The 19,712-nt window shown below is 42.3% G+C and overlaps 1 protein-coding gene across 2 annotated transcripts in view; it reads right to left on the bottom strand.

Moving 5' to 3' along the window:
- LOC126328052 (kanadaptin-like) overlaps positions 1-19,712 on the bottom strand; it is a 224,401-nt gene that overhangs the window by 184,703 nt on the left and 19,986 nt on the right. The gene's annotated exons all lie outside the window — the stretch shown is intronic.

Below are 19,712 nucleotides of genomic sequence, written 5' to 3'. Positions count from 1 at the left end.
TCATGTGATGAGTTTCCTCAAAGGGCATAAAGTTTGTGTTATGTAACTGTTACAGAACACGCAAATTATTGAAATTTATGCTCAGGTAGCAGATTTCTATAAGGGTGGTGCTTGAAGTTTGTTCCTGGTGGGTATTACGTAGAAAAGTACATTAAAGTTATGGGCTTTCATGCAAAAATGAAATTGCTAAGAAAAGTCTAATTGTTTTACTTTTAATTAAACATGGTATTTACTTAAGAAAATAAAAACCATGCCTCCTATGCAATATCCCTTACACATAATTGAAAAGGCAAACTTACAACAAAATTATCACAAGAAGATTATGACACACGTTATGCAAAAACAAAACTCTTATGACACACATTTGTTGGTCACACACACCTAGACTTTTTTGTCATACAGCTCCTTAACGTGTACAACTGCTTAACAGCAAAGCAACTTTTCTATGAGTATTTACAAGGAGCATGCTACAGACAGTGATTCTAAAATTAAAACAAGAGCATGAAAGTCCCACACTCACCAACCAGAATCAAGGAGCTTTTCAAACATTATTACCAGCGTAAAGATTTTTCCTTAGGTACAACTTGGAAACCCATACTGGAGTAATCATACATAAGAGTCATTATGCTGTATTCCACAAGGAAGTGCTGTGCGAGTGGGGGCAAGATATCACGAGAGTAATCTGAAGCAGCTGTTACAGGATTTAAATGTCCCCAACACCACATGAACTGTCACTAGGACACCCTGTGGGCTGATTGGATTAATGTCCCCAAAAGAAGTGGCCTGAAGCAAGAAATCACACCTGCACACTGTTCAAATGTTTTATGCATACATTATGGACATTTATGCTCGCCACAACTATGAATGTACTGTTGTGGTGTTTCACTAAAGACGAGACCACCACATTTAGAGCACAAGCAGATATTCTATCAAGATACTGTCTCATTATAAAAGTGTTTCATTTGTGATGTCCAGCTACTTCTTGTGCACCAAGCAGCACAAAAATAATGGCTGAAGATGACTGTGAGAAGAAGGAAGATGAAGGTACACACAGATTGTTGACACAGTACCATTGCTGGAACTGATAAATCCCTTGAATTCCTAAAGTTTCATTTTGTTTATTGCAACGCCACTTGCATAAGTATTAGTGTTCGTAATTTATCCATCCAAGAAATAAGCGGAGGACAGGTGGGTTGGCTAAGGACTTGTGAAAGGAATGATTTTGGCATTTTCCCTAAGAGAGTCAGGAATATCATGGAAGAACCACAGTGCATGAAGTTCCAGCCTTCCAAATCTAAGACCAGTGTCTTAATAAATGCACCACCTCCTTCAGTTATATTTGGCGTACAATGCTGTAACAGAAGAAATACTGAATTTAATTGATGAAAGGAGAAAATATCAAAATGCAGTAAATGAAGCAGGCAAAAAGGAATACAAATGTCTCCAAAATGAGATCAACAGGAAGTGCAAAATGGCTAAGCAGGCATGGCTAGAGGACAAATGTAAGGATGTAGAAGCTTATCTCACTAGGGGTAAGATAGATACTGCCTACAGGAATATTAAAGAGACCTTTGGAGACAAGAGAACCACTTGTGTGAACATAAAGAGCTCTGATGGAAACCCAGTTCTAAGCAAAGAAGGGAAAGCAGAAAGGTGGAAGGAGTATATAGAGGGTCTATACAAGGGCAATGTACTTGAGGACAATATTATGGAAATGGAAGAGGATGTAGATGAAGATGAAATGGGAGATACGATACTGTGTGAAGAGTTTGACAGAGCACTTAAAGACCTGAGTCGAAACAAGGCCCCTGGAGTAGACAACATTCCATTGGAACTACTGATGGCCTTGGGAGAGCCAGTCCTGACAAAACTCTACCATCTGGTGAGCAAGGTATGAGACAGGCGAAATACCCTCAGACTTCAAGAAGAATATAACAATTCCAATCCAAAAAAAGCAGGTGTTGACATGCAAAATACTAACATGAATTCTCTACAGACGAATGGAAAAACTAGTAGAAGCTGACCTCGGGGAAGATCAGTTTGGATTTCGTAGAAATACTGGAACACGTGAGGCAATACTGACCTTATGACTTATCTTAGAAGAAAGATTAAGGAAAGGCAAACCTACGTTTCTAGCATTTGTAGACATTGAGAAAGCTTTTGACAATGTTGACTGGAATACTCTCTTTCAAATTCTAAAGGTGGCAGGGTGTAAAATACAGGGAGCGAAAGGCTATTTACAATTTGTACAGAAACCAGATGGCAGTTATAAGAGTTGAGGGGCCTGAAAGGGAAGCAGTGGTAGGGAAGGGAGTGAGACAGGGTTGTAGCCTCTCCCCTATGTTATTCAATCTGTATACTGAGCAAGCAGTAAAGGAAACAAAAGAAAAATTCGGAGTAGGTATTAAAATCCATGGAGAAGAAATAAAAACTTTGAGGTTTGCCAGTGACATTGTAATTCTGTCAGAGACAGCAAGGGACTTGGAAGAGCAGTTGAATGGAATGGACAGTGTCTTGAGAGGAGTGTATAAGATGAACACCAACAAAAGCAAAACGAGGATAATGGAATGTAGTCGAATTAAGTCGGGTGATCCTAAGGGAATTAGATTAGGAAATGAGACACATAAAGTAGTAAAGGAGTTTTCCTATTTGGGGAGCAAAATAACTGATGCTGGTCGAAGTAGAGAGGATATAAAATGTAGACTGGTAAGGGCAAGGAAAGTGTTTCTAAAGAAGAGAAATTTGTTAACATCGAGTATAGAATTAAGTGTCAGGAAGTCGTTTCTGAAAGTGTTTGTATGTAGTGTAGCCATGTAGGGAACTGAAACGTGGACGATAACTAGTTTAGACAAGAAGAGAATAGAAGCTTTCGAAATGTGCTACAGAAGAATGCTGAAGATTAGATGGGTAGATCACATAACTAATGAGGAAGTATTGAATAGGATTGGGGAGAAGAGAAGTTTGTGGCACAACTTAACCAGAAGAAGGGATCGGTTGGTAGGACATGTTCTGAGGCATCAAGGGATCACCAATTTAGTATTGGAGGGCAGCGTGGAGGGTAAAAATCGTAGAGGGAGACCAAGAGATGAATACACTAAGCAGATTCAGAAGGATGTAGGTTGCAGTAGGTACTGGGAGATGAAGAAGCTTGCACAGGATAGAGTAGCATGGAGAGCTGCATCAAACCAGTCTCGGGACTGAAGACCACAACAACAACAACACAGTACAATTAATAATCAAAAATCAAACCCTGAACTCAGCATTATTTTATATGAAATGGAATAAAACAGTCAATACACAGTCCCACATTACACTTTCAACACATTGTTCTCACAATGGGTTTACAGTCCTTTCCTTCTGTGTGCTGGATGATGTGGTCAGTCTTATCAAATCTAATTGAATCTGATATGTGGCTGTTGTAACATGCCCTTGATACAGATGGTCTCGCAACTAAAAAAGCGAATATAATGATTCCCAGACCAAAACTGGTAGCCAAATATAATACATATATCGGAGATACTGATCAGATGGATCAGAATCTAGCATGCTATCGCATTGCAGTAAGAAGCTACAAATGGTACTGGTGTCTCTTTACATGGATGTTAGATGTCGCCATACAAAACAGTTGGATTTTGTATAATAAAGCAAGAAACCATACTATTACTCAGCTTGATTTCAAGAGAGAAGTAACAACGGTATAGCTGCAAAGACACCAAGCTTTAAAAAAAGGAGCAGATAGCCGAATTCATCCCAAACTGAGTGGAAGGTGTCTTCTGTCACTGAAGCTACAGCAACTGATATTCTGGTTTTTAGTTCATCAGTGTCACTAGATAAGGGAGGGATGTAAACACTTTGTTTAACATACCCCCATAGGAAGAAATCACATGGTGTTAAGTCAGGGGACCTTAGGAGGCCAAGAGTGTAAAGCCTGGTCACGTGGTCCTGTACGCCCTATCTAAGGTTGAGGTATGTTGGCATAGAGGAAACTGCACACGTTGTTGTGCCAGTGCAGTTGTGCTACATCTTGCTGATAGGATGGTTTGGGGGTTGAATGGACCAGACTACAAAGGCCATCGGTTCCTTTTTCCATGACCAAAAACACCAACGAAGAAGAAGAAAAAGAACAAGTAACACAGATTACAAGGGACAACACAGAACAAGAAAGACACAGACAAAGACCAGAAAACAAGGAATTAAAAGCAGACAGAGTTCTACTGTGGTAGGCTGACCATGGAAACAAAAAATAGGAAAAGCCAACGACCGAAAGAGACACTAAAAAACACCAATCTAAAACCATAGGCCAAAGGCCAGACTCAACACAAAAAAAGTGACAAACCCTTAGATTGCGCGATAAAAGCCTCCTGCATGAATAAAACTCAAAAGAAGCCTGCCATTGCAGCGCCATCTGTTAAAAGTGCAGGGAGTGCATCAGGAAGTGCTACCGTCTGCCTGAGCACAGTTAAAAGCGGACAGGCCAACAAGATGTGGACCACGGTCAACGACATAGAGGTGGGTCATCGTGGCACAATAAATGAGTGTGCGTCAGCCAGGTGTGGCCAATGCACAGCCAGGAGAGAAAAAAAGAGTTCTTGTGAGAGGCTCGCAAGGAGGAACACCACACACCAGTAGTCTCATTGATGACCCGAAGTTTGTTGGGGCAAGGCGAGTGCGCCATTCATCACTCCAGGTACCGAGGACCTTCTGCCGCAAAACTGACTGGAGATCACACTCCGAAATACCAGTCTCCAGGGCTCGTGCATCGACAGCCTCTTTGGCCAGCGTGTCAATCTGTTCATTACCTGGGATGCCGACACGACCCGGGGTCCACACAAAGACCACAGAGCCGCTGCAACGGGTAAGAGTATGGAGGGACTCCTGGGTAGCCATCATCAGATGAGAGCGAGAAAAACACTGGTCAATAGCTCATAAACTGCTCAGGGAGTCGCTACAGATAACGAAGGACTAACCTGATCAGGAGCAGATATACTCTAGGGCGCGAGAGATGCCGACGAGCTCTGCAGTGAAAACACTGCAGCCTTCCAGCAATGAACATTGTTCGGATTGTCCCACAAGAGTGAAAGCGTACCCAACTCAAACAGCAACTGTTGAAACGTCGGTATAGACAATACATGCTGTGGGACATCACCATCCGGTGGAAGATAGATACTGCAGACAGTAACAGCCTGTGACATCCACACCCTAACAGCGACACCCTCTAAAGGCGTTTGAAGAAGCACACACTTGCTGTAAAGAGAGTTAAGGTCATAGACATAGACTCCACCAGATATCCTCTCATAAGCTGCCAGATTCTGATAATAATGCCGATAGCCACAGAGGGCGGGGGTTTGCAACACCGGAAACCAAGTTTCCTGGAGAGCAATGCCGAAGAAAGGGTGAAGGCCAATAAGTTGTTGGCAAATGGTGGAAAAATTCACTGCAAGTCCACTGGAGAATGACACTGACCATGGTCGAAAAAGACGTGAAGGGACTCAGGAGACAGATTACACCGCTGGAACACCTGCTACCACTGACTGAGTACCTGTGTGAGCGACATCCATCGTGTCTGAGGGTCTGGCAAGATCTAGGCCCTCAGTGTATGCCAGAATCTCCACCTCACCCTCAGATGCAGAGCTTGTAGGGAGCAGTGGGATGGGTGCCACCGCAAGGTCTGGATTCTTGGGTGCCTTCTGGTTTTTTTTTGTTTCTGTCACTGTTCCTTCAGTGGTTATGGCCCAACCCCGAGGGACACGCCAGATGAAGTGAACACCCTGTCGTTCTAAGTTGGTGTGCAGTCCATCATCAGACTGATCCCTGTGGAATATAAGGCCCTGAACCATATTTAAGCTCTTATGGGGCATAATGGAAACAGAAACATCCACCAGCTTGTCACAGGCAAGGAGCACCCATAACTGGGCAGAGGATGCTGTCTTGATGAAGACTGACCCAGAGGGTAATTTGGACAAGCCCTCCACCCCCCCCCCCCCCCCCTCCTAACTTGTCCTCTAACTGCTCCACAAAAAACTGAGGCTCCGTTGACATAAATGATTCCCCATCAACTCGTGAACAGATGAGGTACCGGGGGGAATAAGTATCGCTGCAATCCTTAGCCTTTTGTTCCCCCACAATGTGGGGACAGGGAAGGAAACAATTTGGAGTCATACTTCAGTGCATTTAAATGAGGCCTCGAATGTTTGGAGACTGCTGGTGGCTGGCCACCAGCAAGAGATTATGTACCACACTTCATTGCCCTGATGCCACCCACTCCAACTAAGGGATCTCCCCACAAGCACCATCCAGCCTCAGCAAGGGCCGCCTGGCAGGATGGCCATAGCCGGGAGTCCCGATGCCCCAGAGAAATAGGCATCTAATCCTTGGCATACATGGGGAGTTAACGGCGCAGTGTTGTCAGGGGGCTACAACCAACAGGGTAAATGGCGGCCCCACCAGAACAGACTGGCTACCGTGATAGATATCAGGTGCAAGGAAGGCCATAGTCGTCGTCTCGGCAGAAAGTGACACTGCATAGTGCATAGCAGAAACCGCACCCAGGAATGAACATTCGCCCAAGAGATGGAGAGCGAGCAGGACTGCAATGCGACAACGAGAAAGAGGGCTAAAGATCTCAATATACTATGAACATGATGCACCATGTAAAGCGCCCTTCCACAGGCAGGAATACCCCAGGCCTATTCTTAACCCCGAACCCGCAGGGGGTCTTGCTGATAGATGAAATTGTCAGAGTCAAGTTGTGGGTATAACCAGTTCCATAGCATTGCAGGATATGAAAATCCTGTGACGGTTCCTTCCTCAAAAAAGTTGGATCCATAAACCTTGCTTTGTGAAACAGCACTAAAAACATTCAGTTTTGGTGAATCACATTCATGTTCAATTGTTTCATGAGGATTTTCGAAGCCCTACATCTACATCTACATGACTACTCTGCAATTCACATTTAAGTGTTTGGCAGAACCACAATCATACTATCTCTCTACTATTCCACTCCCGAACAGCGAGCGGGAAAAACGAACACCTAAACCTTTCTGTTCGAGCTCTGATTTCTCTTATTTTATTTTGATGATCATTCCTACCTATGTAGGTTGGGCTCAACAAAATATTTTCGCATTCGGAAGAGAAAGTTGGTAACTGAAATTTCGTAAAAAGGTCTCGCCGCGACGAAAAACGTCTATGCTGTAATGACTTCCATCCGAACTCGTGTATCATATCTGCCACACTCTCTCCCCTATAACGTGATAATACAAAACGAGCTGCCCTTTTTTGCACCCTTTCGATGTCCTCCTTCAATCCTACCTGGTAAGGATCCCACACCGCGCAGCAATATTCTAACAGAGGACGAACGAGTGTAGTGTCTGTCTCTTTAGTGGACTTGTTGCATCTTCTAAGTGTCCTGCCAATGAAACGCAACCTTTGGCTCGCCTTCCCGACAATATTATCTATGTGGTCCTTCCAACTGAAGTTGTTCGTAATTTTAACACCCAGGTACTTAGTTGAATTGACAGCCTTGAGAATTGTACTATTTATCGAGTAATCGAATTCCAACGGATTTCTTTTGGAACTCATGTGGATCATCTCACACTTTTCGTTATTTAGCGTCAACTGCCACCTGACACACCATACAGCAATCTTTTCTAAATCGCTTTGCAACTGATACTGGTCTTCGGATGACCTTACTAGACGGTAAATTACAGCATCATCTGCGAACAATCTAAGAGAACTGCTCAGATTGTCACCCAGGTCATTTATATAGATCAGGAACAATAGAGGTCCCAGGACGCTTCCCTGGGGAACACCTGATATCACCTCAGTTTTACTCGATGATTTGCCGTCTATTACTACGAACTGCGACCTTCCTGACAGGAAATCACGAATAAAGTCGCACAATTGAGACGATACCCCATAGCTCCGCAGCTTGATTAGAAGTCGCTTATGAGGAACGGTGTCAAAAGCTTTCCGGAAATCTAGAAATACGGAATCAACTTGAGATCCCCTGTCGATAGCGGCCATTACTTCGTGCGAATAAAGAGCTAGCTGCGTTGCGCAAGAGCGATGTTTTCTGAAGCCATGCTGATTACGTGTCAATAGATCGTTCCCTTCGAGGTGATTCATAATGTTTCAATACAGTATATGCTCCAAAACCCTACTGCAAACCGACGTCAATGATATAGGTCTGTAGTTAAATGGATTACTCCTACTACCCTTCTTGAACACTGGTGCGACCTGCGAAATTTTCCAATCTGTAGGTACAGATCTATCAGTGAGCGAGCGGTTGTATATGAGTGCTAAGTAGGGAGCTATAGTATCAGCGTAATCTGAAAGGAACCTACTCGGTAAACAATCTGGACCTGAAGACTTGCCCGTATCAAGCGATTTGAGTTACTTCGCAACCCCTAAGGTATCTACTTCTAAGAAACTCATGCTAGCAGATGTTCGTGTTTCAAATTCTGGAATATTCCATTCGTCTTCCCTGGTGAAAGAATTTCGGAAAACTGCGTTCAATAACTCCGCTTTAGCGGCACAGTCGTCGATAACAGCACCATTAGCACTGCGCAGCGAAGGTATTGACTGCGTCTTGCCGCTTGTGTACTTTACATACGACCAGAATTTCTTCGGATTTGCTACCAAATTTCGAGACAATGTTTCGTTGTGGAACCTATTAAAGGCATCTCGCATCGAAGTACGTGCCAAATTTCGTGCGTCTGTAAATTTTAGCCCATCTTCGGGATTTCGCGTTCTTCTGAACTTCGCATGCTTTTTCCGTTGCATCTGCAACAGCGTTCGGACCTTTTTTGTGTACCACGGGGGATCCGTTCCATCTCTTACCAATTTATGAGGTATGAATATCTCAATTGCTGTTGCTACTATATCTTTGAATTTGAGCCACATCTCGTCTACATTCGCATAGTCAGTTCGGAAGGAATGGAAATTGTCTGTTAGGAAGGCTTCTAGTGGCACTTTATCCGCTTTTTTAAATAAAATTATTTTGCGTTTGTTTCTGATGGATTTGGAAGAAATGGTATTGAGCCTAGCTACAATGACCTTGTGATCACTAATCCCTGTATCAGTCATGATGCTCTCTATCAGCTCTGGATTGTTTGTGCCTAAGAGGTCAAGTGTGTTTTCGCAACCATTTACAATTCGCGTGGGTTCGTGGACTAACTGCTCGAAATAATTTTCAGAGAAAGCATTTAGGACAATCTCGGAAGACGTTTTCTGCCTACCACCGGTTTTGAACAAGTATTTTTGCCAACATACCGAGGGTAGGTTGAAGTCCCCACCAACTATATCCGTATGAGTGGGGTATTTATTTGTTACGAGACTCAAACTTTCTCTAAACTGTACCGCAACTGTATCATCGGAGTCTGGGGGTCGGTAGAAGGAGCCAATTATTAACTTAATTCGGCTGTTAAGTATAACCTCCACCCACACCAATTCGCACAGAGTATCTACTTCGACTTCACTACAAGATAAACCACTACTGACAGACACAAACACTCCACCACCAATTCTGCCTAATCTATCTTTCCTGAACACCGTCTGAGACTTCTTAAAAATTTCTGCAGAACTTATTTCAGGCTTTAGCCAGCTTTCTGTACCTATAACGATATCAGCTTCTGTGCTTTCTATTAGCACTTGAAGCTCAGGGACTTTTCCAGCGCAACTACAACAATTTACAACTATAATTCCGACTGTTCCTTGATCCAAGCACGTCCTGTAATTGCCAAGCACCCTTTGACATTGCAGCCCATCCCGCACTTTCCCAAGGCCTTCTAACCTAAGAAATCGCCCAGTCCACGCCACACAGCCTCGGCTACCCGTGTAGCCGCCAGCTGAGTGTAGTGAACTCCTGACCTATTCAGCGGAACCCAAAACCCCACCACCCTATGGCGCAAGTCAAGGAATCTGCAGCCAATACGGTCGCAAAACCGTCTGAGCCTCTGATTCAGACCCTCCACCCGGCTCTGCACCAAAGGTCCGCAGTCGGTTCTGTCAACGATGCTGCAGATGGTGAGCTCTGCCTTCATCTCGTAAGCAAGACCGGCAGCCTTCACCAAATCAGATAGCCGCTGGAATCCAGAGAGAATTTCCTCAGATCCAAAGTGACACACGTCATTAGTGCCGACATGTGCCACCACCTGCAACTGGCTGCACCCTGTGCTCTTCATGGCATCCGGAAGGACCCTTTCCACATCAGGAATGACTCCTCCCGGAATGCACACGGAGTGCACACTGGATTTCTTCCCCTCCTTATCCGCCGTATCCTAAGGGGCCCCATTACGCGCCTAACATTGGAGCTCCCAACTACCAGTAAGCCCACCCTCTGCGATTGCCCGGACCTTGAAGGCTGAGAATGATCCTCTGAAACAGGGCAGGCAGCTGCATCTGGCTCAGCCAGAGACAGTGCCTGAAACCGGTTTGTCAGATGCACCGGGGAGGCTTTCTGATCAGCCTCCGGGGACGCCTTTCGCTGCCTGCTACGCCTTGGAACGACCTCCCAATCAACCACAGGCGAGGGCTCTGCCCCACTGCACATACGCACATTATGACGGTGAACCTTCCGCTAATATGGGAAGTTGCCTCATTGCTGAATATCAACCATGACATAAAAGTGTCATCTTCCATGTCCTCTAGAATAGCATTGCTTAAGTCCACTCACTTCAGTTTGTCAGTATCTCAAAGAGCTTGTACCAGTTGTAATCGGTATGGTTTGAGGGCTAAATGATGCTATAACACATACCAAACTGTCATGCATGGTAACGCAAGTTCTCGGCTGGCACGATGTGCAGACTTGCGGGGGCTCCACTCAAATGCTCATCAGATTTCTTCCACTGTTTGTTAAGGAATGCATGGCCGGCCAGGACTTTTGCCTTTAGAGAGGCAGCCTGTTTCTTCAAACTGTTCATAACACCGTTGAATGTTCTTTGGTGAAGGTTGTTTAGCACAAAAGCGAATATGAAATGCCTGCTGAACTGTGATCACTGATTGAGTACGACTAAATTCAATAACACAATATGCCTTCTGCTGCATGGATGCCATGTTGTGTGAGACTGGCTGCACGCTCCAGCTCAGAGCTCATAACGACATCTAGAGGATTTTTCCTGAAACTCTAGATCATGCCAATTACATCTAGTGCTGTTTCAGTTACTTAGTGACATTTGTCTCAATATTAGTACAAGTTAAAATCAGGTCACTCTTTTTGGGACACCCTGTACTAGTTTGAATTTTTAATTCTTTTCTATGGTACACAGACTGGTAGATAAACTCACCTGGTACAGTAGGAAACACATAGGTTTTAAAAATATTTTCTTACAATGTGCCACACAACTTTAGTTAGCTATTTTTCTTATGGGCATTATACGTAATTGGAAAACTGTGTCTGTATTTTGTGCATTTGACCCCTATAACAGAATCCTAAAGCTACAAATTTAGTGTGTGTAGGAACAGTAAGCCACTAAAGCCATCAAACACATGACAGGACCGTAAGAGCATACATGCTGATGACTAGAGCTAGGATGTTAATGATTAATGGAAAATCTCATATAAAGATGTGAAACAAATACTAACAAAGAGATAGAGGGGCTGGCCAGTACTTAACCTCATCTCAGTACAGCCGATCGATACACAAAAAACAGAACCGAAAATTTACGTTCGTAGCTTTTGGAACAAATGTTCCTTCATCAGGGAGGAGAGAGGGGAAAGAAAGGGAAGAAGGGAAAGTAGATTCAGTTACTCACAACCCAGGTTATGAAGCAACAGGGAAAGGAAAACAGGGAGGGTAGCAAGGATGGAGGCATGGTTATCAGAGGGAAGCCAAAGATATTCTACTGTAGGTACTGTGCCAGCTTCAAACCAAAGAGGATGCATACAGAAGTAAAGAGGCATATAGTATAAAGATAAACACAACTATGTAGGATGAAAAGATGCGTGAATGGCTAAAGAGGAAAGGGAAAGAGGAGAAGACTGAAGAGTAAATGGGAGTTAGGTTGTTTAATGTAGGTTCAGTCCAGGGGGATGGCGGGATGAAAGGATGTGATGGAGTGCAAGTTTCCATCTCCGCAGTTCAGAGGGACTGGTGTTGGGTGGGAGAAGCCAAATGGTACATATGGTGTAGCAGGTTCCTAGGTCCCTAGAATTATGCTGGAGGGCATGAGATGTCCAATACCCAGTAGCAGAGCATGCCGTCCAGCATAATTCTAGGGGCCTAGGAACCTGCTACACCATATGTGCCATAGGGCTTCTCCCACCCAACACCAGTCCCTCTGAACTGCGGAGATGGGAACTTGCACTCCAACACATCCTTTCATCCTGCCATCCCCCTGGACTGAACCTACATTAAAGAACCCCAATCCCATTTACTCTTCAGTCTTCTCCTCTTTCCCTTTCCTCTTTAGCCATTCATGCATCTTTTCATCCTACATAGTTGTGTTTATCTTTATACTATATACCTCTTTACTTCTGTATGCATCCTCTTTGATTTGAAGCTGACACAGTACTTACAGTAGAATATCTTTGGCTTCCCTCTGACAACCATGCCTCCATCCTTGCTACCCTCCCTGTTTTCCTTTCCCTGTTGCTTCATAACCTGGGTTGTGAGTAACTAATCTACTTTCCCTTCTTCCCTTTTATTTCCCCTCTCTTCTCCCTGATGAAGAAACAAAGTTCCGAAAGCTAGGAATGTAAATTTTCGGTTCTGTTTTTTGTGTATCTATCAGCTGTACTGAGCTGAGGTAAGTACTGGCGAGCCCCTCTATCTCTTTGTTAGTATTTGTTCCAGAGCTCGGATTTTTGCATATTTGCATGATAGAGCATATAAATGGATATTTAAGCGGTTAGTGCATATATAAATAACTTTTGCTTATTTATGCACATATTTTACTTTTGCAGCAACAATTCTTGAAATACAAGTATTTCACCACAATAGTTTAAGAAGAAGAGTAAGACCTGAGCAAATTTCTCTTTTATTGCTCTGTTTGTGTAGAATTACTTCTCTGTCATACTTACAAATCCATAAAGAGGCGCCTAAAAATGAGGCAAACATAGCAATCAGCAATGAGCGGTTCCTGGACTATAAAAATATGTCTTTCGGCAGCTTAACAAAAACTAAATAGCGATCAGTAATCATGCGGCAAACCTTTAAAGTTTGGTCGGCCTTCGCGTCATAAAAGTCAGTACGGTTTGTATTGTGTAACAAACGAAGCTGCTGGTGGCAACAATGACATTTCCAAGAATGAAAAGTTCCATTGTCAGCTACCTATAAATCAGGAACTAGTGTATTGTTCTTCGTGATTTCTGAAGTGTGCACAGGAGGAGATCATATTACCACAATGCCGAAGGAGAACAACAGTAAAGCTTAATTACTTCAACAGTGGATTCATGGAAATTCTACTCTAACACCAGATGGAAATGTAGTATTGTGCTAAGTGTGTGAGAAGCACGTAAGTTCTATTTTTGCTTTCTCAAAGTTCAAAATAAATGTGATTTTCGAGTTAGTTTTTTACTTAGTGAAAATAAACTCATTTTACTTTTATACCATTTTATAGGTGCTCTGTGATACAAAATTCCAGATTACACAACATTTACAAACAGCTGCTCATACAAATGCTGCTAATAAAAATATCTCCAACATCCAGACAACCTTATCAGCAGCATTTTCTGCAATCAGAAGCGGAAATGATGGCAAAGATAATTTTTTGGAAGATCTCTGCAAAGCTTTAGTTTCAGCCAACATCCCTTTCAATAAATTAAATAATGTAGAATTTCGAAGGTTCCTCGAAAAATATACCAAGAAAAGTTCCTGATGAATCAACAATAAGGAAAAACTATCTTGGCAAAGTTTACGAAGAGGTAAGTTTAAACATTTATTTAATGAAATTAGTTTGCATGTCAGCTACCCCCATATCCTCCACCCTCCATTTAAGTTTCATTAAAACTTTTCAATTCTTTTTAGAATTTTAAATCTATTACAGAAATATATTTTAAAATCAAAACATACCATTTTGCATGGCCTGTAGTGTCAATGAGTTTACGATCAAGAATCATTTTTAATATTTTTTGTTATACTTATCCTCCCCCCCCCCACCCCCCACCACCACCACCACCAAAAAAAGTGAGACCCATAATGCCAAGGCTGTTCTTTACAAATTTTCAATAAAATAACTCTTTTCAGGTAATACAAGAGATCAGAGATGATATTGGGGATTCAAATGTGTGGTTATCAGTAGAAGAAACGACTGACTCATGTGGGAGATTTATTGCCAACGTTGCCGGAAAAATGGCGGAATCTGAACCAGGAACACCTCATCTCATTGTCTCCAGAGTACTGGAAAAAACAAAACATTCTACTATTGCTAGGGTTGTTCGTGATGCATTACGCGTTTTGTGGCCCGCTAAAGAAAACAAGGAAAAACTCCTGGTGATAGTTACAGATGCAGCAGCATGTATGATTAACGCTGCTAAAGCTTTGCAGGCATTTTATCCCAAGGCAGTTCACATAACTTGTTTAGCGCGTGCCCTTCACCGACTGGCTGAAGAAATTCGAGCATATTTTCCAGACGTAAATGCTTTAATTTCCTCTGTGAAAAAGGCGTTTGTGAAGGCGCCATAAAGAGTAAAAATTATTTACTGAAATTATGCCATGTATTTGTTTACCCCCCCCCCCCCCCCCACAGCCGATCATCATAAGGTGGGGAACATGGATAGAAGCAACTCTGTATTACAGTGAGCATTCAGAAAACATGAAAAGGGTGCTGGACGTGATAGACAGAAACGAAACAGCAAGTATCCCAGCTACAATTAGTGCTTGCAAGAGGAGAGTCTCCAGAGTAAATAAGTGTTTATTAGGACCTATTTCAGTAAACTCCAAGCCATAATCACATGTTTGGAAGAAAAAGCAATGCCTCTATTTTCTGCCCTTGAGGTCTACGAAAGAGCTGTCATCGGAGACATACCAGGAGAAATAGAAAAGTGTCTTTGCAACAGAATTGAGAAAACAGAAGCAAGGAATCCAGGTTTAACGTTTCTTCAGGAAATGAATAAGGTGTTACAAGGAGAATCTGAAAAACAGCTTAATGGTTATTCTGTAAGTGATGTAGCCTCTTTTCGGTACTGTCCTGTGACTTCGTGTCATGTAGAGAGATCTTAGTCTTCGTATAAAAACATTTTAAGTGACAGAAAGAAATCATTTCTTCCAGAAAACTGTGAAAAATATTTAGTTGTTTATTGCAATAAAAGCAACTTATGCTAAAATAGACTAAGAGAAAGAGACAGACAGACAGTAATAAATATTAACTTTCTTAATTAATGTTTTAAGAATAATTGTATAATCAGATTACTTTAGGACGATTAAAAGATGCGAGAAAGTTGAAATAATGAATTTTATTTATCATGCATATTTTAAAGTTTTTAGAACATATTTATCAGATTTTTAATGCATAGATGCACGCATATATTCATACTTTTCAGTGCATATAAATCCGAGCACTACTGACGAAATTTATTTTGGCAGTATTCTCTGTGTCAATTGATAAACAATATTTATCCCTGAAAACTTTGTGTTTGCTACACAGTCTACATAATCATCATTTATGTTTACTATGACAGATATGTTCCCCTCTTTAAGCTGAAGTTTATGCTATTTGTTTTCTTAATGTTCACTGTTCATTTATTGTCTGTGGCCCAGTTGAATACATCCGTGAGAGTTTCAATTGCCATCTGAACTAGTCCTGGCTTTTCATCAGTTAGTAATGTTAGTAACATCAAAAAAGAGATTCTTCTTCCATATCTGAAAACTCATTTATATGTAATATGATTGTAACTGACCCTAACTAAGAGGAATTCCTGTGTTAATACGTTTTATGTCTAATAATTGTTCCACAAAAAATGTAATCTGGAGTGTGTGCTATTTCTATCTTTAATACCCTACTTTCCAAGTGCACCTGGCTCATCTCAGTAATTCTTCCCCTCACGGATAACGGTTCAAATTTGTTCGGTGGTACTTTATGGACACAAATGTCAAAGGCCTTGAATGCTGTTGTCGTCACCAGTACAAAAGCTATCCACCTAGTCTATTCTGGCAAGCTTCATCTCTGAAAAGTTACTGTAGCCTATATCCTTATGAAAAGTTACTGTAGTTGATATCCATATTAATGTGCTACCTACAGACAAACATTTTTATCCCCTCTAACCATACACATGATTTTTTAATGCTTCAAAATGTGTTTAATGTCCTTAATTTGACTCATTCTCTCTTCTATTCATGATTCATTCTCTCTTCCATCCACATAATTTTCACCATTTTTATGTACCACCACAAATATTTTAAGAAAGAATTCCTAACAATTTTATGCAACATGCTGCTTATTGTTTTATACAAGCTTATTTCAGCTATATTGCTTTCATCAGTATGTGTTCTGAGGTTGTATGCACACATGTCAGCTTTGAATAAACTATTTCTCCCATCTGTAGCTGTTGGGTCTAACATTTTTTAGTAACGTTTTAAAGTTGTTTGATGATTTGATGTGGCACATATATCATAATTTTTTATATATATATAATTTTGACAGTCATAGAAATTCAAGTTTGGCAGCTAATTGTTTAATTAACTTTGGGATAACCAGGGACAGGATATGGAATCTTTGTGTAGATAGTAAAATGCATGGAACTGTGCTGGACAGAATAACTATCAGCTTGAAAGTACGAAAATAAAAAAATAAAAAACTGTTTACCTCAGCCCATGTAAAATTAAGTCTTACAACATTCATTTAATTAGTGAAAGTGGCAACATAGAAGGAAGTAATGGTCCAGGATGTAACACTCAAGCTCAACTAGAGTAATGTTTTACCAATACATAAGAGGTAAAAAAACATTTGCTCTTAGAATGTTGCCTGCAGAATGCTATAACACTATCACAAAAGGAAATGGCAGCAAATTATTAATAATAGTGTGCGTAATTGAAAATGGAACACAGGACACCGGTACACAGGGCACTTTGTTTTGTATTATTGCAAAATAGGGGAGATAGTGCCACAGACATGATACATGAATTGGAGTGACAATCATTAAAACAAAGGCGTTTTTCGTTTCGATGGGATTTTCTCATGAAATTTGTGTTCACCAGTTTTCTCCTCCGATTGCAAAAACATTCTGTTAGCACCCACCTACATAGGGAGAAATGACCATCACAATAAAATAAGAGAAATCAGAGCTCGCACGGAAAAATTTAAGTGCTTGTTCTTCCCGTGTGCCGTTCGAGAGTGGACAGTAGAGAGAGCTTGAAGGTGGTTCACTGAACCCTCTGCCAGGCACTTAATTGTGGATAGCAGAGTAATCACGTAAATATAGATATATTACAAAAATGCAGGTTACAGTAAATTGCATATTTGAAAATTACAGCAATCACAGGAAGGAAGGGAAATAAGTCTTAAATGACTATCAACTGTAGAAAATCATGATCATATAGCTCAGAGGAAGTGAAAAAATTTATAACAGCAATGTATATATTTCATTTACAACACAAATCACAAAGTTTATTACTTAAGTTTAATTTAATGTTTAATTTATTCACTGCCTTGTAATACATTGCACCAGCCAACATGCAGCCCCGCTGTGAATGCTGTTTTCAAACAGGGGACAAGTTGGTCAAGGTTCGTAAGCAGCTGGCAATCGTCCTGACTGCTGTCAAACAATCGACAGCTGCTGCGAATTGGTTTGGAATAGCTCCTGAGAGTCATGTACGTGTTTTTGTTTTGTTTTGTTTGGCTTTAGGGCACAAAAAACAACGGGGGTCATAAGCACCCGAATCAATACTAAGGAACACAAACACAGAAAGGAGTTAAACGACTATACGTCAGTCCCAATGGACAGAACGGGAGACAGCTAAAAACAGGAATGTGGAAAAAGGGCTAAAAAAACACCATACAGAAATGGAGGTCCAAAACTAAAACTTAAATGGCCTTCATCATATTGCTTCGGTGGATAATCTGATAAATCAGATGGCAAACCCAAGCTGGAACATAAATTGTTTTAAAAAAAGGGCATTCCAGCAGGAAGTTGTGAACCATTAAAATTTGGGCGTAATGCGTACAAAGTGGTGAGGTAGTGCCACTTAGCAAATGACGATGGCTAAAAAAGGCAAAGCCCAATACGCAGCCGAGTTAAAACAATCTCCTCCTGGTGGCAGGTACGAGGACTGCAGCCTTGGCAGCTGTGTCAGCAGCCTCGTTTCCTGGCAGACTGACATGACCAGGGACCCACAGAAACATGACACTGGCTCCACGAAGAGTGATCAAGTGACAGTTTTCCTGGATGTGCAGCTCTAAGGGATGAGCGCACATGGACTTCGGAGGGCACTGAGTGAGTCTGTGCAGAGGAATCAATTGGAAAGGCCGTGTCACCGAATGTACTCTGTGGCCTGATACAAGGTGAAGAGCTCGGATGTAAGTACTGAGAAGTGGGCCGGAAGCTGATATTGAAAGACACGGGTGCCAATGATGAAGGAACACCTGGCCCCGCAGTCAGTCCGAGAGCCAGCAGTGTATACAAAGGTACTATCGCGAAGTTCCATGAGAAGGTCGTGAAAGTGTAGGAGATAGACCAAGGCTGGAGTGGTGTCCTTAGGAAGTGAATGAAGGCCAAGGTTAACACGGGCCATTTCACGAAGCCAAGGTGGTGAAGGATTCACACCCACTGGGAAAGTTGCGAGTAGTGTGAAGTTAAGCCGCCGTAGCAAGTGGCGAAAGCGGGCTCCAGGAGGTAACAGAAAAGAGGACGAGCCCCATACTGACGATCAAAGGAATCATTAAAGATGGAGCCAAAGGAAGGGCGGCCACGTGTGGCAGACAAACGGCATGCATGCCTTCTGAGGAGAAAATCATAGTGGTAGGACAGTGGTAGCTCAGCAGCTTCAGCATAAAGACTCTCAATCGGACTGGTGCAAAAGGCACCCGTCACCAAACGCATGCCACGATGACGGACAGTATTGAGACGGCATAAGAGGAATGGATGTGCAGATGCATAAGCAAAGCACCCATAGTCGAGTTTCGAACGGATGAGGGACCGCTACAGATGGAGGAGAGTAGTGTGATCGGCACCCCAGAAAATACCATTGAGGACACCTAGGAGATTGAGGGACAATGTACGGTGGGATGCCAGGTAAGACACACTAGGAGGACCAAGAGAGTTTCCTATCGAGCACAAGCACCAGAAATTTTGTAGTTTCAACGAACATAAGGGCAACAGGTCCTAGATGCAGAGGTGGGGGGGAAGAAACCATTTCCGCTGCCAGAAATTCATACAGACTGTTTTGTCAGGGGAAAAGCGAAAGCCATTGTCAATGCTGCATAATAAAGACAATTGAGACAGCACTGAAGACACCGCTCAGTGAGACAGGTGCGTGGAGAACTGCAATAGATGGAAAAATCGTCGACAAAAAGAGCCGGAGATGCCCAGCGGAAGACAGGCCATTACAGGGTTAATGGCGATAGGAAAGAGGACGGCATTTAGGGTCGTAGGCCTTCTTCAAAACGAAAAACATGGCCACAGTCTGGGATTTCCACAGAAAACCATTCATGACAGGGGTGGACAAAGTAACGAGATGATCAACTGCAGAACGTCATGCTCGAAATCCACACTGTGCATTCATTAGTAAATGTCAAGACTCAAGCCACCATACCAGCCGGGCATGAATCAGACATTCCACC

Source organism: Schistocerca gregaria, chromosome 1 (assembly GCF_023897955.1).
Source record: "Schistocerca gregaria isolate iqSchGreg1 chromosome 1, iqSchGreg1.2, whole genome shotgun sequence".
NCBI classification, from domain to species: domain Eukaryota; kingdom Metazoa; phylum Arthropoda; class Insecta; order Orthoptera; family Acrididae; genus Schistocerca; species Schistocerca gregaria.
This window is presented reverse-complemented; position numbering and strand designations above follow the sequence as displayed.